This window comes from Phalangium opilio, unplaced genomic scaffold (genome assembly GCF_054372755.1).
Source record: "Phalangium opilio isolate 3A_F unplaced genomic scaffold, DU_Popi_V2 ptg000019l_1, whole genome shotgun sequence".
NCBI classification, from domain to species: domain Eukaryota; kingdom Metazoa; phylum Arthropoda; class Arachnida; order Opiliones; family Phalangiidae; genus Phalangium; species Phalangium opilio.
This window is the reverse complement of record NW_028324152.1, coordinates 3306738-3328697: the sequence shown is the minus strand read 5'-3', so window position 1 is coordinate 3328697 and position 21960 is coordinate 3306738. Positions and strand designations below refer to the sequence as shown.

Sequence of the window (21960 nt, the reverse complement as noted above, 5' to 3'; positions counted from 1 at the left end):
TAAATGCGACCAAACCAGAAGCCTTCCAGAAGCTATATTAAACCCATAATTCGTCCAATTAGTTGCAACAATTAATTCTCCTTTTCAATAGAGATTAACGTCGATAGCGATGAAGACACTTATACGCGACTCTAAAGTCACAAAGAGCCGTCGAGAGATTTGCGGGCCCCGGGAATGGTTATGTGTCGGGCATCTGGAAAAATTTACCAACTCTTTGGGAGGGAAAATATCTGGGTTCAGAGCTGCGGGTCCACCAACTTAAGCATTCCGTGCACTTGCATAAAGCACTCCAAATACTCCTTACTTAGGCACTTTTAAGCCCTGGTATCTTCGTTTTGGTTAATGGTGAAATTCTGAAATTGCACTAACTTATTGTGCCTACCTCTATCGCCAAATTACAAATTTGAACCTAATATAGTTTAATAAATAATTTAAATCAAATTTCCATTGTTTCACTCACTGGCCGTCCGATCATGAAAACTAAGGTACTTCTAGAAGACGAAGAAAAATAAAATTTGGGATTTATTTTGCATTATATATATAAAGTAAGGAAAAATTTAAAAATACTGAAATTTCTTGATATATTTTTCTAGTTCTCACTTTAAAAATTATACCTATGAAAAGAAGTGAGATCCTAACGGAATAACTAACGCGCAAATATACGCAAAGCTTTGCTTTGAAACTGCTACACCGTTAAAGTTCTGATATCAGATGTACGACCAATTTTCATATAAATATTTTAGAATTTTATACACAAAAAAATTTTGTCTCGTCTCTACAGCACATCAAAAATGAGATAACCAAGTGAAGATATGCCTGATATAAAGGAACTGAACAAAATTTTATTTAAAACTTGGCTGTGAATGGTATTTCAGAACATTTTACGTCTAACAGGTCCAGACCGAAGCTTGTCATATTTTTACGAGTTATTGTTTTTGTACGGATAATTTGTTTAGAAGTTCTTTAGGTTTCTTTAATTTTATCTCACAAAATATCGAGTTATAATTAAGCAACCCATTTATGAGCGACTCTGAGACGCTCTCCGTACTACTTGTTGTGTTGTTAGACTACTTATTATTAGACTACTTTTCCTAAACCCATAATAATGTAACCTCCCGAAATAATCAAGGGACCTCCTGGGTTTCTACTCCAGGGGTGTGCGGTTACATAGAGGATTAACACACTGAGTTACCTCTGACCTTTCCCCGTACTATATAAGCATCGTCTGCTTATGACATAAAGTCAGTTCTCCTTTACTACTAAGATGTAGTAGTCGCTCGAGTGAAGGGCTTTGCCCTAGGATTGGACTTCATCCTTATTATCAGTAATTATGTTTAGTTCTTTAATTATATAATGCAAGTGGCATTTAATTATTATTTAATTAGTTTGTTTAATAAAGTATGATTGAAGCTAAGGAAAAGTGTAGTTTATTCTTAGTTATAGCCAACGCTTTTATGGCCACGTGGGGCGAGTTTATAAATATCGCAAGCGTGGTTACATAAATGGCGAGCTTGCCAGGACCGACGGGTCCTAGGTTATTGTAACTTTGCTTTGGCTATGCTAAGCCTTAGTGTGATCGGAGTTTGTAGTAATTAGTTGTTAGAGTAAAGTTAGGGTAGTAACGTTGCGGTTCCGCACTACGGATTGGACTAGCCGTGACATGCACTATTGAGTCTGAGGGTCGCTCAAAACCTTCCTTTACAACAATTCACTGCGATCACAATGTTCAACTCATACTGAACTTCTTCAGAAGCAAGTTTAAGTACTTGGCTTATCTCGACGGGACATTCCCTTAAGAGAAGAAACTACAGTCTGCAATCAACGCCTACAGAGGACGATCCTGAGTCAAGTTCTTCAACGAACGGTGGAAGCATGCACCACCAATCTGCGGAGACTTCCTCAACAATATCGTCTGATACGGCTGCTTCAGATCTGACTGGACGTATTCTACCATGCGAGGATGAGAAAGCTAGGACGAGCCAACCGATGCTACAGTTCCTGCTTTCGTCAATTTATTTATAACTTTAAATGATTAACCTAGTATGCTAGTTAACTGGAATCTTTTAACTATCTGTTACATTATTTAAAGTTAATTACTATGTTATTATGTTTAACTTTGAAAGATTTATATATTTAAATTTTCTACCGATGAAGTCCAAATCTTGTCGTCTGGGGGGATGTAACCTCCCGAAATAATCAAGGGACCTCCTGGGTTTCTACTCCAGGGGTGTGCGGTTACATAGAGGATTAACACACTGAGTTACCTCTGACCTTTCCCCGTACTATATAAGCATCGTCTGCTTATGACATAAAGTCAGTTCTCCTTTACTACTAAGATGTAGTAGTCGCTCGAGTGAAGGGCTTTGCCCTAGGATTGGACTTCATCCTTATTATTAGTAATTATGTTTAGTTCTTTAATTATATAATGCAAGTGGCATTTAATTATTATTTAATTAGTTTGTTTAATAAAGTATGATTGAAGCTAAGGAAAAGTGTAGTTTATTCTTAGTTATAGCCAAGGCTTTTATGGCCACGTGGGGCGAGTTTATAAATATCGCAAGCGTGGTTACATAAATCAGCTTTAAAATTAGAAAGCTGTTGGTATATGACTTATTGGCTTATGAAATATTTAATAATATTTATGCCTGCCCGATTGTCCGCAGTATAGAAACCACTGTAAAAATGTTGACGTTTTCCGTGTAGGGTTTTTCTCGAGAGAAACAAAACTTGAACCTCCGTTTATATTTTACTTTAAGTGACTCATGCTTTTTGAGAAAACGGGCGAGTAATGGAATGAGAAGAATTTAAGAGAATTCTCAAGTTTCAAAACTAGCACTCTTTATTCTCTTTTTGGCCTTTCAATGTTTAAAGGGTCTGTAAAAAGGTCAGCAGACCGTTGAATTTTTATTTTTGAAAAGTCATTATTGACGTCACCCCCCCCCCGCCCCATGTTAAGGAATTTTCCTTTTTTTTTTGTTATTGAGCCTTATCCCGCAGATGATACAATTGAGGCAATCCCAGCAGGGGCGTAGCAACTAGAGTGGCAGCGGGGGCGAAGGCTCTATGGGACTTTAATAATAGTCAGCCATTTTGCCCGCGCACCAGTAGAAAATCTTGGCTCATGTTGGCTCACCCTGAATCCCAGCTCCTTTTCTATTGGTACGATCGCTGCTTCTAGCAAACGCTGTGGAATTTCGGACTCTCGGAAGTGGGAATTGGAGAAACGCTGTTTGGGGAGGCTCCCAAAAAAATTAACCTGGCGTTAGGAACCGCTTTAAATTTACGAAATAATTCCTCTTTGACGCGTTTTACATCAGCTGTTGATGTAAATGATTTTTAGGGAGGGTGCTTATTCAAAACAAATTCAGCGGTCCGCTGACAACTTTACAGTCCCTTTAAACTCAGTTGAAAAAAAACATTTTTTATAAGTTCTATACTTATACTTTTACAACCATTATGCACTAGAATTAACAAAGGTCGAGACCAGGCAGGGCCTCCAAGAGGTGCGGGCCCCGGGAAAATGGCCGAATTGCCCCCCTTTCTCGACGGCCCTGAAGTCACATAACACAAGCCTGCAGTGTCCACGTGTTTAGTTATTCGTAAACCTTCGGTTGAGAAACCCAAAATGTACCCAAAGAGAACCGAAGAGTGAAACTTGCTTGTCCACTTTCAAAAATATATTTAGCCCAAGTCCCAAAGGCCCCACGTCAAGTGTTGCTATCTGTCTCTGTTATCGGAACTATTTTGTCCCTTTCATGTATTGTCATTATATATAAATCCGCCTACAATTCATCACGCAGATTTTCTCCTCAGAAGTAAATGAACTTAAAGCTACGACTATATGTTAAATTTTTTTCAACAAGCCCATAATATAATTTTAAACATATTTAGCCTTATCAAACACAATAAGAAACTCTCCCAGATAATAACAAATACATTTCAACCATAAATTTTCTGGAAATTAGAGCCGAAATTCAAAAATAAAGTTTTCGCGCCACGGTAATCTACTTCTGTCTCCTTTTTTACCAGTCTTTGAACACCCCTCCTACCCCAAACCCGATTTCCAATTGTTTCCTTCATGTACATGTAAAGAACCAACCGTAGTTGGCAGAACAAAACAGAAGGTGTATAATTCTCCCCCACATTATCTGCACTGTCATAAGGGATTATGGATGGCAACCAGACAAGACTCTCTCCTCTCGTTTTGTTGGGAAATCATAAACGCGTGAGAAAAATTGTTTTCTCGCTATAGGATAGTCGACTCCGAGGGGTCGGCCATTCACGAAATCAAACTTAAGAAATCCGAAAACAATAACAAAATCACAAATCCGGCAACAATTCAAACTTATTTCGCTGATTTCGAAATCTAACAAAAAAACCGAAATCAGTAACGAAATCACAAAATCAGTAACGAAGTAACGAAATCACAATATCAGTAACGAAATAACGAAATCACAAAATCGGTAACGAAATAACAGAATGAAAAAATTAGTAAAAAAATCACAAAATCAGTAAAGAATTCGCGAAGTCCATTACAAAATTCACGAAATCCAAGAAAAAGTCTCAGAATCCAAGGAAATCACAGGAAATATCTCAAAATCCGTGGAAATAACAGGGAAAATCTAACAAAATCCGTGGGATTTTATCGAATCTTGAAATGAAACAAAATCCGACTAAATCAAACGATACCCGAAGAAATCAAATTGAATTTCGAAATCCCGGACATTTTATCCAAAACGTCCGACCCCTCGCTCTACTCCTTATCTCCGACGGCAGCTGATGCGATATATACACTGTTCCAGCTTCGGTTGTCAGTACGCGCAATGCTAGGTCGCTATGTGAGGTAGGTTTTTGCGTACTGCCAACAGAAGAAAGCAATACTAATATTTAGGATTTTAAAACGCGATATTCTGTATAGATAGTTTTCACACATGGAGGATTCATACCATTTACACAAGGAAGACGGGCTAGCTGGAGGACAAAAGCAAACGGGTTTTTGTCCGCCAGATAGCCCGGTCTCCTGGTGTAAATGGTATGAATTCTCCATGTGTGAAATCTATCTATACTGAAAAAAATATTTGTTCGTAGTTACATAGAGACCTAGTTTGGCTAGTGCTGATAACCAATGCTGGATCAGAGTATATAAGAATAATCATAATAAGTTGCCATAGAACGGTTTAAAAATTTATTTACAAAAACCCTTCCTCGCCATTCAAATCAATAAAATCACAGGAAAAAATGAATCTAATCTATCAAACAACAAAATACATCCTCCTCTCGCAAACACTAAATAACTCATACTCTTACACAAAAAACTTCTTCTGCTATCAACAAATGTTTAGCCATTAAAACAAAAAAATAAAAATATTAAGAATGGTGAAAATTGAGCTTAAAGAGAAAGTTAGGCATTGACTTAAGACGAACCTCAACTTAAACTCCATAAATTAAAACTTAAAAATTATATAAAACCCAAGGTTTACTCGTTCAGCACACGCTAAGTGAATTTGTTTACATTAGGGTTCGGTGCTAATAGGTCGCGGGAATCTCAGAGCAGGATTCTATCTATGTCAATATCAGGTTAATGTCAATATTCATTATGCATGACGTCACGAGTGTCGACTTCTACACCTGCCCCCATTAATTGACGCAGAAAGACCCAGAACACGGCTGTTTAAGATTCCAAGCAGATGAAATCTATGAGTTCCTCCCAATATATTTGGGGAGAATTCTTAACAAACGCTTAGATTTTGAATTTGTGTCAAACTCTATACGATTGTTTTAGGTATTTCAACAGACAAGTGGTTTCTATTAAACACAATTTATCTAATTTCATGTATATTATAATTTCATAGTTAAAATATTGATTATCAGAATGAAATTTAAGTAATCAGTCCTATTTCTAGCTTAACACCTAAGTTTTGAGCTAATTTCAGGTTTACAAGTGGGGACCTAAACCGTCTTCCTACCTTATATCTGGGGACATTTGTGTATAAATTTTTAGATTTTGAATTAGTGTCAAAGCCCATATGGTTACATCAAGTATTTCAAGATAATTTTTCACACTTGATAAATTTACAAGTGGGGACCTTGGCTGTCATTTCAACTGACAAGTGGGGTCTTTTAAACACACATTTTCAAATTTCATGTATATTATAATTTTATAGTTAAAATATTGATTATCAGAATGAAATTTAAGTAATCAGTCCTATTTCTATCTTAACACTTAAGTTTTGAGCTAATTTCAGGTTTACAAGTGGGGACCTAAACCATCATCCTACCTTATATCTGGGGACATTTGTGTATAAATTATTAGATTTTGAATTAGTGTCAAAGCCTATATGGTTTCATCAAGTATTTCAATTTCATTTTTCACACTCGATAAATTTACAAGTGGGGACCTTCACTGTCATTTCAACTGACAAGTGGGGTCTTTTAAACACACATTTTCAAATTTCATGTATATTATAATTTTATATTTAAAATATTGATTATCAAAATGAAATTTAAGCAATCAGTCCTATTTCTAGCTTAACACTAAAGTTTTGAGCTAATTTCAGGTTTACAAGTGGGGACCTAAACCGTCTTCCTACCTTATATCTGGGGACATTTGTGTATAAATTATTAGATTTTGAATTAGTGTCAAAGCCTATATGGTTTCAACAAGTATTTCAATTTCATTTTTCACACTCGATAAATTTTCAAGTGGGGACCTTCACTGTCATTTCAACTGACAAGTGGGGTCTATTAAACACACATTTTCAAATTTCATGTATATTATACTTTTGTAATTAAAATATAGATTATTATGATGAAATTTTAGAAATAGGATCTTTACGGTTCCTTCAAATATTTGAAGATATTTTTTTAAACTCGAAAATTTTACAAGTGGGGACCTTCGCTGTCATTTCAACGGACAGGTGGGGTCGTTAAAATACATGTTTTCAAAATTCATTTTAATTAACTTTTTTTAATTAAAATATTGATAATTATGATGAAATTTACATTATATGTAACGTTAGTCCCATTTTAAAATGTGGGGACTTGGCCATCTTTTTAATGTACATCTGGGGACATACAGTTTTTTAAATCGAGTTAATATTTAAACGAAGTTAATTTAATGACGCCTAAAGAATTAGGAAAAGTAGTTTTCGTACGTCAAGTGTAATTAAATTATGAAAAAATCACCGTTCGGTCTGTGTGTGAGATACAAGATTTTATATTGTTATCGCTGAATAATGTATATTTTGTATTTCTAAAGTAGCGACATCTATCTGTGCTTATTGTAATGAAAACCCATTTTTGAGCCCCCACATGTACGCCGAAGAGACCATATGGTCCTCATTTCGTACAACTGGGTACCCGGGTGTGTGAAAACCTCTGGCGACATCTCTCGGATATGTGTTAATTTCCATGGTCCCCACTTGTAATGTGAAAAACCCAAGTACCTTACAAGTGGGGACTTTTTCAAAAAAATTAATTTGGGCTCTAATTAGTCTAATTATATCATTTATCTAATTACTTACATGTGAGGACTTTAAAATGTCCCCACATGTAAGTCGGGTCCCCACTATGTGGGTGAAAAGATTGTCAGAATCCCCACTTGTCAATCGTATGCAGACGCAGACACGTCGAAATTAGAACCTCTCCGTGACATACGTCACTCGGAGAGGTAAAAAGCAAACATATCTTCTTTTTGTTATTGTTTTATAAAGATGAGATGAATTAAATTCAAATTATTAACTAGCACTCTAGACAACGGCCATATCATGCTGAAAACACCGGTTCTTGTCCGATCACCGAAGTTAAGCAGCGTCGAGCGCAGTCAGTACTTGGGAGGGAGACCACTTCGAACACTGCGGCCGTTGGCTTTTTCACTTTTTTTTCCTCTTTTAAATTCCAATAGATATGAAAAAAGCAAACATATTTTCTTTTTGTTATTGTTTTAAAAAGATGAAGGTTAATTTGTCTCACTTAATTTAAATTCGAATTATTAACTAGCATTCTCGGCAACGGCCATATCATGCTGAAAACACCGGTTCTCGTCCGATCACCGAAGTTAAGCAGCGTCGAGCGCAGTCAGTACGTAGGATCACTGCGTGCCGTTAGCTTTTTCCTTTTTGTTTCCTCTTTTAAATTCCACCATATATGAAAAAAGCAAACATATCTTCTTTTTGTTATTGTTTTATAAAGATGAAGGTGAATTAAATTCAAATTATTAACTAGCACTCTCGGCAACGGCCATAGCATGCTGAAAACACCGGTTCTCGTCCGATCACCGAAGTTAAGCAGCGTCGAGCGCAGTCAGTACTTGGGAGGGAGACCACTTAGGAACACTGCGTGCCGTTGGCTTTTTCACATTTTTTTCCTCTTTTAAATTCCAATAGATATGAAAAAAGCAAACATATATTCTTTTTGTTATTGTTTTAAAAAGATGAAGGTTAATTTGTCTCACTTAATTTAAATTCGAATTATTAACTAGCATTCTCGGCAACGGCCATATCATGCTGAAAACACCGGTTCTCGTCCGATCACCGAAGTTAAGCAGCGTCGAGCGCAGTCAGTACTTGGGAGGGAGACCACTTCGAACACTGCGGCCGTTGGCTTTTTCACTTTTTTTCCTCTTTTAAATTCCAATAGATATGAAAAAAGCAAACATATTTTCTTTTTGTTATTGTTTTAAAAAGATGAAGGTTAATTTGTCTCACTTAATTTAAATTCGAATTATTAACTAGCATTCTCGGCAACGGCCATATCATGCTGAAAACACCGGTTCTCGTCCGATCACCGAAGTTAAGCAGCGTCGAGCGCAGTCAGTACGTGGGATCACTGCGTGCCGTTAGCTTTTTCCTTTTTGTTTCCTCTTTTAAATTCCACCATATATGAAAAAAGCAAACATATCTTCTTTTTGTTATTGTTTTATAAAGATGAAGGTGAATTAAATTCAAATTATTAACTAGCACTCTCGGCAACGGCCATATCATGCTGAAAACACGGGTTCTCGTCCGATCACCGAAGTTAAGCAGCGTCAAGCGCAGTCAGTACTTGGGAGGGAGACCACTTAGGAACACTGCGTGCCGTTGGCTTTTTCACATTTTTTTCCTCTTTTAAATTCCAATAGATATGAAAAAAGCAAACATATTTTCTTTTTGTTATTGTTTTAAAAAGATGAAGGTTAATTTGTCTCACTTAATTTAAATTCGATTTATTAACTAGCATTCTCGGCAACGGCCATATCATGCTGAAAACACCGGTTCTCGTCCGATCACCGAAGTTAAGCAGCGTCGAGCGCAGTCAGTACTTGGGAGGGAGACCACTTAGGAACACTGCGTGCCGTTGGCTTTTTCACATTTTTTTCCTCTTTTAAATTCCAATAGATATGAAAAAAGCAAACATATATTCTTTTTGTTATTGTTTTAAAAAGATGAAGGTTAATTTGTCTCACTTAATTTAAATTCGAATTATTAACTAGCATTCTCGGCAACGGCCATATCATGCTGAAAACACCGGTTCTCGTCCGATCACCGAAGTTAAGCAGCGTCGAGCGCAGTCAGTACTTGGGAGGGAGACCACTTCGAACACTGCGGCCGTTGGCTTTTTCACTTTTTTTCCTCTTTTAAATTCCAATAGATATGAAAAAAGCAAACATATTTTCTTTTTGTTATTGTTTTAAAAAGATGAAGGTTAATTTGTCTCACTTAATTTAAATTCGAATTATTAACTAGCATTCTCGGCAACGGCCATATCATGCTGAAAACACCGGTTCTCGTCCGATCACCGAAGTTAAGCAGCGTCGAGCGCAGTCAGTACGTGGGATCACTGCGTGCCGTTAGCTTTTTCCTTTTTGTTTCCTCTTTTAAATTCCACCATATATGAAAAAAGCAAACATATCTTCTTTTTGTTATTGTTTTATAAAGATGAAGGTGAATTAAATTCAAATTATTAACTAGCACTCTCGGCAACGGCCATATCATGCTGAAAACACGGGTTCTCGTCCGATCACCGAAGTTAAGCAGCGTCAAGCGCAGTCAGTACTTGGGAGGGAGACCACTTAGGAACACTGCGTGCCGTTGGCTTTTTCACATTTTTTTCCTCTTTTAAATTCCAATAGATATGAAAAAAGCAAACATATTTTCTTTTTGTTATTGTTTTAAAAAGATGAAGGTTAATTTGTCTCACTTAATTTAAATTCGATTTATTAACTAGCATTCTCGGCAACGGCCATATCATGCTGAAAACACCGGTTCTCGTCCGATCACCGAAGTTAAGCAGCGTCGAGCGCAGTCAGTACTTGGGAGGGAGACCACTTAGGAACACTGCGTGCCGTTGGCTTTTTCACATTTTTTTCCTCTTTTAAATTCCAATAGATATGAAAAAAGCAAACATATATTCTTTTTGTTATTGTTTTAAAAAGATGAAGGTTAATTTGTCTCACTTAATTTAAATTCGAATTATTAACTAGCATTCTCGGCAACGGCCATATCATGCTGAAAACACCGGTTCTCGTCCGATCACCGAAGTTAAGCAGCGTCGAGCGCAGTCAGTACTTGGGAGGGAGACCACTTCGAACACTGCGGCCGTTGGCTTTTTCACTTTTTTTCCTCTTTTAAATTCCAATAGATATGAAAAAAGCAAACATATTTTCTTTTTGTTATTGTTTTAAAAAGATGAAGGTTAATTTGTCTCACTTAATTTAAATTCGAATTATTAACTAGCATTCTCGGCAACGGCCATATCATGCTGAAAACACCGGTTCTCGTCCGATCACCGAAGTTAAGCAGCGTCGAGCGCAGTCAGTACTTGGGAGGGAGACCACTTAGGAACACTGCGTGCCGTTGGCTTTTTCACATTTTTTTCCTCTTTTAAATTCCAATAGATATGAAAAAAGCAAACATATATTCCTTTTGTTATTGTTTTAAAAAGATGAAGGTTAATTTGTCTCACTTAATTTAAATTCGAATTATTAACTAGCATTCTCGGCAACGGCCATATCATGCTGAAAACACCGGTTCTCGTCCGATCACCGAAGTTAAGCACCGTCGAGCGCAGTCAGTACTTGGGAGGGAGACCACTTAGGAACACTGCGTGCCGTTGGCTTTTTCACATTTTTTTCCTCTTTTAAATTCCAATAGATATGAAAAAAGCAAACATATATTCTTTTTGTTATTGTTTTAAAAAGATGAAGGTTAATTTGTCTCACTTAATTTAAATTCGAATTATTAACTAGCATTCTCGGCAACGGCCATATCATGCTGAAAACACCGGTTCTCGTCCGATCACCGAAGTTAAGCAGCGTCGAGCGCAGTCAGTACTTGGGAACACTGCGTGCCGTTGGCTTTTTCCTTTGTGTTTCCTCTTTTAATTTCCACCAGATATGAAAAAAGCAAACATATCTTCTTTTTGTTATTGTTTTATAAAGATGAGATGAATTAAATTCAAATTATTAACTAGCACTCTCGGCAACGGCCATATCATGCTGAAAACACCGGTTCTCGTCCGATCACCGAAGTTAAGCAGCGTCGAGCGCAGTCGGTACTTGGGAGGGAGACCACTTAGGAACACTGCGTGCCGTTGGCTTTTTCACTTTTTTTTCCTCTTTTAAATTCCAATTGATATGAAAAAAGCAAACATATTTTCTTTTTGTTATTGTTTTAAAAAGATGAAGGTTAATTTGTCTCACTTAATTTAAATTCGAATTATTAACTAGTATTCTCGGCAACGGCCATATCATGCTGAAAACACCGGTTCTCGTCCGATCACCGAAGTTAAGCAGCGTCAAGCGCAGTCAGTACGTGGGATCACTGCGTGCCGTTAGCTTTTTCCTTTTTGTTTCCTCTTTTAAATTCCACCATATATGAAAAAAGCAAACATATCTTCTTTTTGTTATTGTTTTATAAAGATGAAGGTTAATTAAATTCAAATTATTAACTAGCACTCTCGGCAACGGCCATATCACGCTGAATACACCGGTTCTCGTCCGATCACCGAAGTTAAGCAGCGTCGAGCGCAGTCAGTACTAGGGGACACTGCGTGCCGTTGGCTTTTTCCTTTGTGTTTCCTCTTTTAATTTCCACCAGATGTGAAAAAAGCAAACATATCTTCTTTTTGTTATTGTTTTATAAAGATGAGATGAATTAAATTCAAATTATTAACTAGCACTCTAGACAACGGCCATATCATGCTGAAAACACCGGTTCTCGTCCGATCACCGAAGTTAAGCAGCGTCGAGCGCAGTCATCACTTGGGAGGGAGACCACTTCGAACACTGCGGCCGTTGGCTTTTTCACTTTTTTTTCCTCTTTTAAATTCCAATAGATATGAAAAAAGCAAACATATTTTCTTTTTGTTATTGTTTTAAAAAGATGAAGGTTAATTTGTCTCACTTAATTTAAATTCGAATTATTAACTAGCATTCTCGGCAACGGCCATATCATGCTGAAAACACCGGTTCTCGTCCGATCACCGAAGTTAAGCAGCGTCGAGCGCAGTCAGTACGTGGGATCACTGCGTGCCGTTAGCTTTTTCCTTTTTGTTTCCTCTTTTAAATTCCACCATATATGAAAAAAGCAAACATATCTTCTTTTTGTTATTGTTTTATAAAGATGAAGGTTAATTAAATTCAAATTATTAACTAGCACTCTCGGCAACGGCCATATCACGCTGAATACACCGGTTCTCGTCCGATCACCGAAGTTAAGCAGCGTCGAGCGCAGTCAGTACTAGGGGACACTGCGTGCCGTTGGCTTTTTCCTTTGTGTTTCCTCTTTTAATTTCCACCAGATATGAAAAAAGCAAACATATCTTCTTTTTGTTATTGTTTTATAAAGATGAGATGAATTAAATTCAAATTATTAACTAGCACTCTAGACAACGGCCATATCATGCTGAAAACACCGGTTCTCGTCCGATCACCGAAGTTAAGCAGCGTCGAGCGCAGTCATCACTTGGGAGGGAGACCACTTCGAACACTGCGGCCGTTGGCTTTTTCACTTTTTTTTCCTCTTTTTAATTCCAATAGATATGAAAAAAGCAAACATATTTTCTTTTTGTTATTGTTTTAAAAAGATGAAGGTTAATTTGTCTCACTTAATTTAAATTCGAATTATTAACTAGCATTCTCGGCAACGGCCATATCATGCTGAAAACACCGGTTCTCGTCCGATCACCGAAGTTAAGCAGCGTCGAGCGCAGTCAGTACGTGGGATCACTGCGTGCCGTTAGCTTTTTCCTTTTTGTTTCCTCTTTTAAATTCCACCATATATGAAAAAAGCAAACATATTTTCTTTTTGTTATTGTTTTAAAAAGATGAAGGTTAATTTGTCTCACTTAATTTAAATTCGAATTATTAACTAGCATTCTCGGCAACGGCCATATCATGCTGAAAACACCGGTTCTCGTCCGATCACCGAAGTTAAGCAGCGTCGAGCGCAATCAGTACTTGGGAGGGAGACCACTTAGGAACACTGCGTGCCGTTGGCTTTTTCACATTTTTTTCCTCTTTTAAATTCCAATAGATATGAAAAAAGCAAACATATTTTCTTTTTGTTATTGTTTTAAAAAGATGAAGGTTAATTTGTCTCACTTAATTTAAATTCGAATTATTAACTAGCATTCTCGGCAACGGCCATATCATGCTGAAAACACCGGTTCTCGTCCGATCACCGAAGTTAAGCAGCGTCGAGCGCAGTCAGTACTTGGGAGGGAGACCACTTAGGAACACTGCGTGCCGTTGGCTTTTTCACATTTTTTTCCTCTTTTAAATTCCAATAGATATGAAAAAAGCAAACATATATTCCTTTTGTTATTGTTTTAAAAAGATGGTTAATTTGTCTCACTTAATTTAAATTCGAATTATTAACTAGCATTCTCGGCAACGGCCATATCATGCTGAAAACACCGGTTCTCGTCCGATCACCGAAGTTAAGCAGCGTCGAGCGCAGTCAGTACTTGGGAGGGAGACCACTTAGGAACACTGCGTGCCGTTGGCTTTTTCACATTTTTTTCCTCTTTTAAATTCCAATAGATATGAAACAAGTTGGGAAAACCAAAATATTACCTCTCCGTGTCGAGAAGATTATATAAACTTAAGTATCCAATGAAAACGTCGACCTTTTTGCCCTCATCCTTTCCCGCGCTTTGCGCTTCCGCATTTCATCCTTACTCTCAACATTATCTTCCTCCATTTTACATACAAAAACCAAATACTCACAAAAAGAAGTGGCAAAAACCTGCTGGCTCTTTACAACCACTTAATTTGACTTAATATCCAATTTCCAACAACAATAATATACCGGTAGTTTAATTGACAACCTACTAGCATCGAAATTCTCATTAAGAATGGCTCCCGCGGATAAAAAAGGCCAATTTTCAACTAGGTGGGCGTTATCTCATTAGATTTGAAAAATATCATTTGTCTTTTTTACCAATGCCTAACCGTTTGGATTTTTTTAAAGCAATCTTAGCATCAAAAAATAAATGTTTTATATTCTTATTAAGAATAAAACAAGAGGATAAAAAAGGTCTGTCCTCTCGTATTTTTTAAGCTTTTATCATGATTACTCTATACAACAGTAACAAGGAGTATAAACCCATTAGTGGAAGCAGTATTTTTTTTTTCGAAACAATTTCGCTTATGTTTATCCTCTCTAGACTTCGCTAAAAACGTATTACTCCTACGTAAAATATTAATAGACAGGCAAGGATTCATACCGTTAAAGAAGGAGCGCAATATTATCCATATTTTCATTTCATATACAGAGAAAAGAAATTATTATGTTTCTGAGAGGAGCTTCCCATTTTTGTTGTTGTTTTGAAAAATATATCGCAATGCACGGGCCTTGATAGATAAAGGAGGCAATGAATGAAATATATCACAATGCACGGGCCTTGAAAGATATAGGAGGCAATGAAGGAAATATATCGCATGCACGGGCCTTGGTAGATATAGGAGGCAATGATAATCTCTCTCTTTGCACGAGAGGTTTATCTTTAATAATTAAATAAATATAATTATTTCTAATTATTTTAATCTTCAATAATTAACATTAATAATAGTTAAATCGTTTAAAATAAAGTTATACCTATTATCATCTCAAACTTTGCTAATATTGACGTTTAAAGTGAAGGGTACCCCTCTTGCCCGCTTTCTTCAGATTTTGGGGTATATATACGATTCGTTTCCATTATAATAGTAAGGAAAAAGCGCAATTGCGAAAACCTTTGGTGGCCGATCCCACCTTAGGGAGGCTAGACGTTTCTCGTAACCCTAGCTGATCGCCGCGTATATCCTAAAACCAAACGATGATAATGGAGTAGAAGCCAATGATACAGATTGGTGTCTATGTGGAATAGACGGAAGACCAGTGGATGGTGGTGTTAGAAGCCAATGATACAGATTGGTGTCTATGTGGAATAGACGGAAGACCAGTGGATGGTGGTGTTAGAAGCCAATGATACAGATTGGTGTCTATGTGGAGTAGACGGAAGACCAGTGGATGGTGGTGTTTAGGAGCCAGTATGTACAGACTGGTGTCCAAGTGGGATGGACAAAGACCAGCAGAAGATGGTGGTGATTAGAAGCCAGTATGTACAGACTGGTGTCCAAGTGGAATGGACGAAGACCAGAAGATGGTGGGGTGATTAGAAGCCAGTAAGTACAGACTGGTGTTCGTGTGGGATGGACAAAGACCAGAAGATGGTGGTGTGAGAACTCGAATAGAGGAGCCATTTCCGTGACTGTGAAAGCAGTTCGGAAATGGCGAACACGTTTGCTCCGATACGCAAACTGCGAACGCGGTCACGTGGGTGTAACAACGGACAGACAGACACACAGACAGACACACAGACACACACACAGACAGACAGACACGGCCGTTACAGAACCTCTCCTGGACTACGTCACACGGAGAGGTAAAAAGCAAACATATATTCTTTTTGTTATTGTGTTAAAAAGATGAAGGTTAATTTGTCTCACTTAATTTAAATTCGAATTATTAACTAGCATTCTCGGCAACGGCCATATCATGCTGAAAACACCGGTTCTCGTCCGATCACCGAAGTTAAGCAGCGTCGAGCGCAGTCAGTACTTGGGAACACTGCGTGCCGTTGGCTTTTTCCTTTGTGTTTCCTCTTTTAATTTCCACCAGATATGAAAAAAGCAAACATATCTTCTTTTTGTTATTGTTTTATAAAGATGAGATGAATTAAATTCAAATTATTAACTAGCACTCTCGGCAACGGCCATATCATGCTGAAAACACCGGTTTTCGTCCGATCACCGAAGTTAAGCAGCGTCGAGCGCAGTCGGTACTTGGGAGGGAGACCACTTAGGAACACTGCGTGCCGTTGGCTTTTTCACTTTTTTTTCCTCTTTTAAATTCCAATTGATATGAAAAAAGCAAACATATTTTCTTTTTGTTATTGTTTTAAAAAGATGAAGGTTAATTTGTCTCACTTAATTTAAATTCGAATTATTAACTAGCATTCTCGGCAACGGCCATATCATGCTGAAAACACCGGTTCTCGTCCGATCACCGAAGTTAAGCAGCGTCGAGCGCAGTCAGTACGTGGGATCACTGCGTGCCGTTAGCTTTTTCCTTTTTGTTTCCTCTTTTAAATTCCACCATATATGAAAAAAGCAAACATATCTTCTTTTTGTTATTGTTTTATAAAGATGAAGGTGAATTAAATTCAAATTATTAACTAGCACTCTCGGCAACGGCCATATCATGCTGAAAACACCGGTTCTCGTCCGATCACCGAAGTTAAGCCGCGTCGAGCGCAGTCAGTACTTGGGAGGGAGACCACTTAGGAACACTGCGTGCCGTTGGCTTTTTCACATTTTTTTCCTCTTTTAAATTCCAATAGATATGAAAAAAGCAAACATATTTTCTTTTTGTTATTGTTTTAAAAAGATGAAGGTTAATTTGTCTCACTTAATTTAAATTCGAATTATTAACTAGCATTCTCGGCAACGGCCATATCATGCTGAAAACACCGGTTCTCGTCCGATCACCGAAGTTAAGCAGCGTCGAGCGCAGTCAGTACTTTGGAACACTGCGTGCCGTTGGCTTTTTCCTTTGTGTTTCCTCTTTTAATTTCCACCAGATATGAAAAAAGCAAACATATCTTCTTTTTGTTATTGTTTTATAAAGATGAGATGAATTAAATTCAAATTATTAACTAGCACTCTCGGCAACGGCCATATCATGCTGAAAACACCGGTTCTCGTCCGATCACCGAAGTTAAGCAGCGTCGAGCGCAGTCGGTACTTGGGAGGGAGACCACTTAGGAACACTGCGTGCCGTTGGCTTTTTCACTTTTTTTTCCTCTTTTAAATTCCAATTGATATGAAAAAAGCAAACATATTTTCTTTTTGTTATTGTTTTAAAAAGATGAAGGTTAATTTGTCTCACTTAATTTAAATTCGAATTATTAACTAGCATTCTCGGCAACGGCCATATCATGCTGAAAACACCGGTTCTCGTCCGATCACCGAAGTTAAGCAGCGTCGAGCGCAGTCAGTACGTGGGATCACTGCGTGCCGTTAGCTTTTTCCTTTTTGTGTCCTCTTTTAAATTCCACCATATATGAAAAAAGCAAACATATCTTCTTTTTGTTATTGTTTTATAAAGATGAAGGTGAATTAAATTCAAATTATTAACTAGCACTCTCGGCAACGGCCATATCATGCTGAAAACACCGGTTCTCGTCCGATCACCGAAGTTAAGCCGCGTCGAGCGCAGTCAGTACTTGGGAGGGAGACCACTTAGGAACACTGCGTGCCGTTGGCTTTTTCACATTTTTTTCCTCTTTTAAATTCCAATAGATATGAAAAAAGCAAACATATTTTCTTTTTGTTATTGTTTTAAAAAGATGAAGGTTAATTTGTCTCACTTAATTTAAATTCGAATTATTAACTAGCATTCTCGGCAACGGCCATATCATGCTGAAAACACCGGTTCTCGTCCGATCACCGAAGTTAAGCAGCGTCGAGCGCAGTCAGTACTTGGGAGGGAGACCACTTAGGAACACTGCGTGCCGTTGGCTTTTTCACATTTTTTTCCTCTTTTAAATTCCAATAGATATGAAAAAAGCAAACATATATTCCTTTTGTTATTGTTTTAAAAAGATGAAGGTTAATTTGTCTCACTTAATTTAAATTCGAATTATTAACTAGCATTCTCGGCAACGGCCATATCATGCTGAAAACACCGGTTCTCGTCCGATTACCGAAGTTAAGCAGCGTCGAGCGCAGTCAGTACTTGGGAACACTGCGTGCCGTTGGCTTTTTCCTTTGTGTTTCCTCTTTTAATTTCCACCAGATATGAAAAAAGCAAACATATCTTCTTTTTGTTATTGTTTTATAAAGATGAGATGAATTAAATTCAAATTATTAACTAGCACTGTCGACAACGGCCATATCATGCTGAAAACACCGGTTCTCGTCCGATCACCGAAGTTAAGCAGCGTCGAGCGCAGTCAGTACTTGGGAGGGAGACCACTTAGGAACACTGCGTGCCGTTGGCTTTTTCACATTTTTTTCCTCTTTTAAATTCCAATAGATATGAAAAAAGCAAACATATTTTCTTTTTGTTATTGTTTTAAAAAGATGAAGGTTAATTTGTCTCACTTAATTTAAATTCGAATTATTAACTAGCATTCTCGGCAACGGCCATATCATGCTGAAAACACCGGTTCTCGTCCGATCACCGAAGTTAAGCAGCGTCGAGCGCAGTCAGTACTTGGGAGGGAGACCACTTAGGAACACTGCGTGCCGTTGGCTTTTTCACATTTTTTTCCTCTTTTAAATTCCAATAGATATGAAAAAAGCAAACATATATTCCTTTTGTTATTGTTTTAAAAAGATGAAGGTTAATTTGTCTCACTTAATTTAAATTCGAATTATTAACTAGCATTCTCGGCAACGGCCATATCATGCTGAAAACACCGGTTCTCGTCCGATCACCGAAGTTAAGCAGCGTCGAGCGCAGTCAGTACTTGGGAGGGAGACCACTTAGGAACACTGCGTGCCGTTGGCTTTTTCACATTTTTTTCCTCTTTTAAATTCCAATAGATATGAAAAAAGCAAACATATATTCTTTTTGTTATTGTTTTAAAAAGATGAAGGTTAATTTGTCTCACTTAATTTAAATTCGAATTACTAACTAGCATTCTCGGCAACGGCCATATCATGCTGAAAACACCGGTTCTCGTCCGATCACCGAAGTTAAGCAGCGTCGAGCGCAGTCAGTACGTGGGATCACTGCGTGCCGTTAGCTTTTTCCTTTTTGTTTCCTCTTTTAAATTCCACCATATATGAAAAAAGCAAAAATATCTTCTTTTTGTTATTGTTTTATAAAGATGAAGGTTAATTAAATTCAAATTATCAACTAGCACTCTCGGCAACGGCCATATCACGCTGAATACACCGGTTCTCGTCCAATCACCGAAGTTAAGCAGCGTCGAGCGCAGTCAGTACTTGGGAACACTGCGTGCCGTTGGATTTTTTCCTTTGTGTTTCCTCTTTTAATTTCCACCAGATATGAAAAAAGCAAACATATCTTCTTTTTTTATTGTTTTATAAAGATGAGATGAATTAAATTCAAATTATTAACTAGCACTCTCGGCAACGGCCATATCATGCCGAAAACACCGGTTCTCGTCCGATCACCGAAGTTAAGCAGCGTCGAGCGCAGTCAGAACTTGGGAACACTGCGTGCCGTTGGCTTTTTCCTTTTTGTTTCCTCTTTTAATTTCCACCAGATATGAAAAAAGCAAACATATCTTCTTTTTGTTACTTTTTTATAAAGATGAGATGAATTAAATTCAAATTATTAACTAACATTTCGGCAAGGGCCATATCATGCTGAAAACACCGGTTCTCGTCCGATCACCGAAGTTAAGCAGCGTCGAGCGCAGTCAGTACTTGGGAGGGAGACCACTTAGGAACACTGCGGCCGTTGGCTTTTTCACTTTTTTTTCCTCTTTTAAATTCCAATAGATATGAAAAAAGCAAACATATTTTCTTTTTGTTATTGTTTTATAAAGATGAAGGTTAATTAAATTCAAATTATTAACTAGCACTCTCGGCAACGGCCATATCACGCTGAATACACCGGTTCTCGTCCGATCACCGACGTTAAGCAGCGTCGAGCGCAGTCACTACTTGGGAGGGATACCACTTAGGAACACTGCTTGCCGTTAGCTTTTTCACTTTTTTTTGTCTTTTAAATTCCAACAGATATGAAAAAAGCAAACTAATTTTCTTTTTGTTATTGCTTTAAAAAGATGAAGGTTAATTTGTCTCACTTAATTTAAATTCGAATTATTAACTAGCACTCTCGGCAACGGCCATATCATGCTGAAAACACCGGTTCTCGTCATATCACCGAAGTTTAGCAGCGTCGAGCGCAGTCAGTACTTGGGAGGGAGACCACTTAGGAACACTGCGCGCCGTTGGCTTTGTCACTTTTTTTCCTCTTTTAAAATCCAATAGATATGAAAAAAGCAAACATATTTTCATTTTGTTATTGCTTTAAAAAGATGAAGGTTAATTTGTCTCACTTAATTTAAATTCGAATTATTAACTAGCACTCTCGGCAACGGCCATATCATGCTGAAAACACCGGTTCTCGTCCGATCACCGAAGTTAAGCAGCGTCGAGCGCAGTCAGTACGTGGGAACACTGCGTGCCGTTAGCTTTTTCCTTTTTGTTTCCTCTTTTAAATTCCACCAGATATGAAAAAAGCAAACATATCTTCTTTTTGTTATTGTTTTATAAAGATGAGATGAATTAAATTCAAATTATTAACTAGCACTGTCGACAACGGCCATATCATGCTGAAAACACCGGTTCTCGTCCGATCACCGAAGTTAAGCAGCGTCGAGCGCAGTCAGTACTTGGGAGGGAGACCACTTAGGAACACTGCGTGCCGTTGGCTTTTTCACATTTTTTTCCTCTTTTAAATTCCAATAGATATGAAAAAAGCAAACATATTTTCTTTTTGTTATTGTTTTAAAAAGATGAAGGTTAATTTGTCTCACTTAATTTAAATTCGAATTATTAACTAGCATTCTCGGCAACGGCCATATCATGCTGAAAACACCGGTTCTCGTCCGATCACCGAAGTTAAGCAGCGTCGAGCGCAGTCAGTACTTGGGAGGGAGACCACTTAGGAACACTGCGTGCCGTTGGCTTTTTCACATTTTTTTCCTCTTTTAAATTCCAATAGATATGAAAAAAGCAAACATATATTCCTTTTGTTATTGTTTTAAAAAGATGAAGGTTAATTTGTCTCACTTAATTTAAATTCGAATTATTAACTAGCATTCTCGGCAACGGCCATATCATGCTGAAAACACCGGTTCTCGTCCGATCACCGAAGTTAAGCAGCGTCGAGCGCAGTCAGTACTTGGGAGGGAGACCACTTAGGAACACTGCGTGCCGTTGGCTTTTTCACATTTTTTTCCTCTTTTAAATTCCAATAGATATGAAAAAAGCAAACATATATTCTTTTTGTTATTGTTTTAAAAAGATGAAGGTTAATTTGTCTCACTTAATTTAAATTCGAATTACTAACTAGCATTCTCGGCAACGGCCATATCATGCTGAAAACACCGGTTCTCGTCCGATCACCGAAGTTAAGCAGCGTCGAGCGCAGTCAGTACGTGGGATCACTGCGTGCCGTTAGCTTTTTCCTTTTTGTTTCCTCTTTTAAATTCCACCATATATGAAAAAAGCAAAAATATCTTCTTTTTGTTATTGTTTTATAAAGATGAAGGTTAATTAAATTCAAATTATCAACTAGCACTCTCGGCAACGGCCATATCACGCTGAATACACCGGTTCTCGTCCAATCACCGAAGTTAAGCAGCGTCGAGCGCAGTCAGTACTTGGGAACACTGCGTGCCGTTGGATTTTTTCCTTTGTGTTTCCTCTTTTAATTTCCACCAGATATGAAA

At 37.7% G+C, this 21960-nt stretch overlaps 15 non-coding genes and 25 pseudogenes across 15 annotated transcripts; all 40 read left to right on the top strand.

Moving 5' to 3' along the window:
* Positions 1 to 7751: 7751 nt before the first annotated feature.
* LOC149699414 (5S ribosomal RNA) lies at positions 7752 to 7868 on the top strand (annotated as a pseudogene).
* A 362-nt stretch (positions 7869 to 8230) lies between these two features.
* On the top strand, positions 8231 to 8349 carry LOC149699413 (5S ribosomal RNA; annotated as a pseudogene).
* Positions 8350 to 8486: 137 nt separating this feature from the next.
* LOC149699412 (5S ribosomal RNA) lies at positions 8487 to 8603 on the top strand (annotated as a pseudogene).
* Positions 8604 to 8964: 361 nt separating this feature from the next.
* On the top strand, positions 8965 to 9083 carry LOC149699411 (5S ribosomal RNA; annotated as a pseudogene).
* A 137-nt stretch (positions 9084 to 9220) lies between these two features.
* Positions 9221 to 9339, top strand: LOC149699410 (5S ribosomal RNA). Its single transcript, XR_016382122.1, has one exon. It is a non-coding gene; the product is annotated as a 5S ribosomal RNA (ribosomal RNA).
* A 137-nt stretch (positions 9340 to 9476) lies between these two features.
* On the top strand, positions 9477 to 9593 carry LOC149699409 (5S ribosomal RNA; annotated as a pseudogene).
* A 361-nt stretch (positions 9594 to 9954) lies between these two features.
* LOC149699408 (5S ribosomal RNA) lies at positions 9955 to 10073 on the top strand (annotated as a pseudogene).
* Positions 10074 to 10210: 137 nt separating this feature from the next.
* On the top strand, positions 10211 to 10329 carry LOC149699407 (5S ribosomal RNA). Its single transcript, XR_016382121.1, has one exon. It is a non-coding gene; the product is annotated as a 5S ribosomal RNA (ribosomal RNA).
* A 137-nt stretch (positions 10330 to 10466) lies between these two features.
* LOC149699406 (5S ribosomal RNA) lies at positions 10467 to 10583 on the top strand (annotated as a pseudogene).
* Positions 10584 to 10719: 136 nt separating this feature from the next.
* Positions 10720 to 10838, top strand: LOC149699405 (5S ribosomal RNA). Its single transcript, XR_016382120.1, has one exon. It is a non-coding gene; the product is annotated as a 5S ribosomal RNA (ribosomal RNA).
* A 137-nt stretch (positions 10839 to 10975) lies between these two features.
* LOC149699404 (5S ribosomal RNA) lies at positions 10976 to 11094 on the top strand (annotated as a pseudogene).
* Positions 11095 to 11231: 137 nt separating this feature from the next.
* On the top strand, positions 11232 to 11334 carry LOC149699403 (5S ribosomal RNA; annotated as a pseudogene).
* Positions 11335 to 11455: 121 nt separating this feature from the next.
* LOC149699402 (5S ribosomal RNA) lies at positions 11456 to 11574 on the top strand. The gene has a single exon (XR_016382269.1). It is a non-coding gene; the product is annotated as a 5S ribosomal RNA (ribosomal RNA).
* A 362-nt stretch (positions 11575 to 11936) lies between these two features.
* Positions 11937 to 12039, top strand: LOC149699401 (5S ribosomal RNA; annotated as a pseudogene).
* Positions 12040 to 12160: 121 nt separating this feature from the next.
* LOC149699400 (5S ribosomal RNA) lies at positions 12161 to 12277 on the top strand (annotated as a pseudogene).
* Positions 12278 to 12639: 362 nt separating this feature from the next.
* LOC149699399 (5S ribosomal RNA) lies at positions 12640 to 12742 on the top strand (annotated as a pseudogene).
* A 121-nt stretch (positions 12743 to 12863) lies between these two features.
* On the top strand, positions 12864 to 12980 carry LOC149699398 (5S ribosomal RNA; annotated as a pseudogene).
* Positions 12981 to 13357: 377 nt separating this feature from the next.
* LOC149699397 (5S ribosomal RNA) lies at positions 13358 to 13476 on the top strand. The gene has a single exon (XR_016382204.1). It is a non-coding gene; the product is annotated as a 5S ribosomal RNA (ribosomal RNA).
* A 137-nt stretch (positions 13477 to 13613) lies between these two features.
* Positions 13614 to 13732, top strand: LOC149699396 (5S ribosomal RNA). Its single transcript, XR_016382118.1, has one exon. It is a non-coding gene; the product is annotated as a 5S ribosomal RNA (ribosomal RNA).
* Positions 13733 to 13866: 134 nt separating this feature from the next.
* On the top strand, positions 13867 to 13985 carry LOC149699395 (5S ribosomal RNA). The gene has a single exon (XR_016382117.1). It is a non-coding gene; the product is annotated as a 5S ribosomal RNA (ribosomal RNA).
* A 2019-nt stretch (positions 13986 to 16004) lies between these two features.
* Positions 16005 to 16107, top strand: LOC149699394 (5S ribosomal RNA; annotated as a pseudogene).
* A 121-nt stretch (positions 16108 to 16228) lies between these two features.
* On the top strand, positions 16229 to 16347 carry LOC149699393 (5S ribosomal RNA; annotated as a pseudogene).
* A 362-nt stretch (positions 16348 to 16709) lies between these two features.
* On the top strand, positions 16710 to 16828 carry LOC149699392 (5S ribosomal RNA; annotated as a pseudogene).
* Positions 16829 to 16965: 137 nt separating this feature from the next.
* Positions 16966 to 17068, top strand: LOC149699391 (5S ribosomal RNA; annotated as a pseudogene).
* Positions 17069 to 17189: 121 nt separating this feature from the next.
* Positions 17190 to 17308, top strand: LOC149699390 (5S ribosomal RNA). The gene has a single exon (XR_016382268.1). It is a non-coding gene; the product is annotated as a 5S ribosomal RNA (ribosomal RNA).
* Positions 17309 to 17670: 362 nt separating this feature from the next.
* LOC149699389 (5S ribosomal RNA) lies at positions 17671 to 17789 on the top strand (annotated as a pseudogene).
* A 137-nt stretch (positions 17790 to 17926) lies between these two features.
* Positions 17927 to 18045, top strand: LOC149699388 (5S ribosomal RNA). The gene has a single exon (XR_016382116.1). It is a non-coding gene; the product is annotated as a 5S ribosomal RNA (ribosomal RNA).
* Positions 18046 to 18182: 137 nt separating this feature from the next.
* On the top strand, positions 18183 to 18285 carry LOC149699387 (5S ribosomal RNA; annotated as a pseudogene).
* Positions 18286 to 18406: 121 nt separating this feature from the next.
* On the top strand, positions 18407 to 18525 carry LOC149699386 (5S ribosomal RNA). Its single transcript, XR_016382093.1, has one exon. It is a non-coding gene; the product is annotated as a 5S ribosomal RNA (ribosomal RNA).
* Positions 18526 to 18662: 137 nt separating this feature from the next.
* Positions 18663 to 18781, top strand: LOC149699385 (5S ribosomal RNA). The gene has a single exon (XR_016382115.1). It is a non-coding gene; the product is annotated as a 5S ribosomal RNA (ribosomal RNA).
* A 137-nt stretch (positions 18782 to 18918) lies between these two features.
* On the top strand, positions 18919 to 19037 carry LOC149699384 (5S ribosomal RNA). Its single transcript, XR_016382114.1, has one exon. It is a non-coding gene; the product is annotated as a 5S ribosomal RNA (ribosomal RNA).
* Positions 19038 to 19399: 362 nt separating this feature from the next.
* Positions 19400 to 19502, top strand: LOC149699383 (5S ribosomal RNA; annotated as a pseudogene).
* A 344-nt stretch (positions 19503 to 19846) lies between these two features.
* On the top strand, positions 19847 to 19964 carry LOC149699382 (5S ribosomal RNA; annotated as a pseudogene).
* A 122-nt stretch (positions 19965 to 20086) lies between these two features.
* Positions 20087 to 20205, top strand: LOC149699381 (5S ribosomal RNA; annotated as a pseudogene).
* Positions 20206 to 20341: 136 nt separating this feature from the next.
* LOC149699380 (5S ribosomal RNA) lies at positions 20342 to 20460 on the top strand (annotated as a pseudogene).
* A 136-nt stretch (positions 20461 to 20596) lies between these two features.
* LOC149699379 (5S ribosomal RNA) lies at positions 20597 to 20699 on the top strand (annotated as a pseudogene).
* Positions 20700 to 20820: 121 nt separating this feature from the next.
* LOC149699378 (5S ribosomal RNA) lies at positions 20821 to 20939 on the top strand. The gene has a single exon (XR_016382092.1). It is a non-coding gene; the product is annotated as a 5S ribosomal RNA (ribosomal RNA).
* A 137-nt stretch (positions 20940 to 21076) lies between these two features.
* LOC149699377 (5S ribosomal RNA) lies at positions 21077 to 21195 on the top strand. The gene has a single exon (XR_016382113.1). It is a non-coding gene; the product is annotated as a 5S ribosomal RNA (ribosomal RNA).
* Positions 21196 to 21332: 137 nt separating this feature from the next.
* LOC149699376 (5S ribosomal RNA) lies at positions 21333 to 21451 on the top strand. The gene has a single exon (XR_016382112.1). It is a non-coding gene; the product is annotated as a 5S ribosomal RNA (ribosomal RNA).
* Positions 21452 to 21813: 362 nt separating this feature from the next.
* On the top strand, positions 21814 to 21916 carry LOC149699375 (5S ribosomal RNA; annotated as a pseudogene).
* The last annotated feature ends 44 nt before the right edge of the window (positions 21917 to 21960 follow it).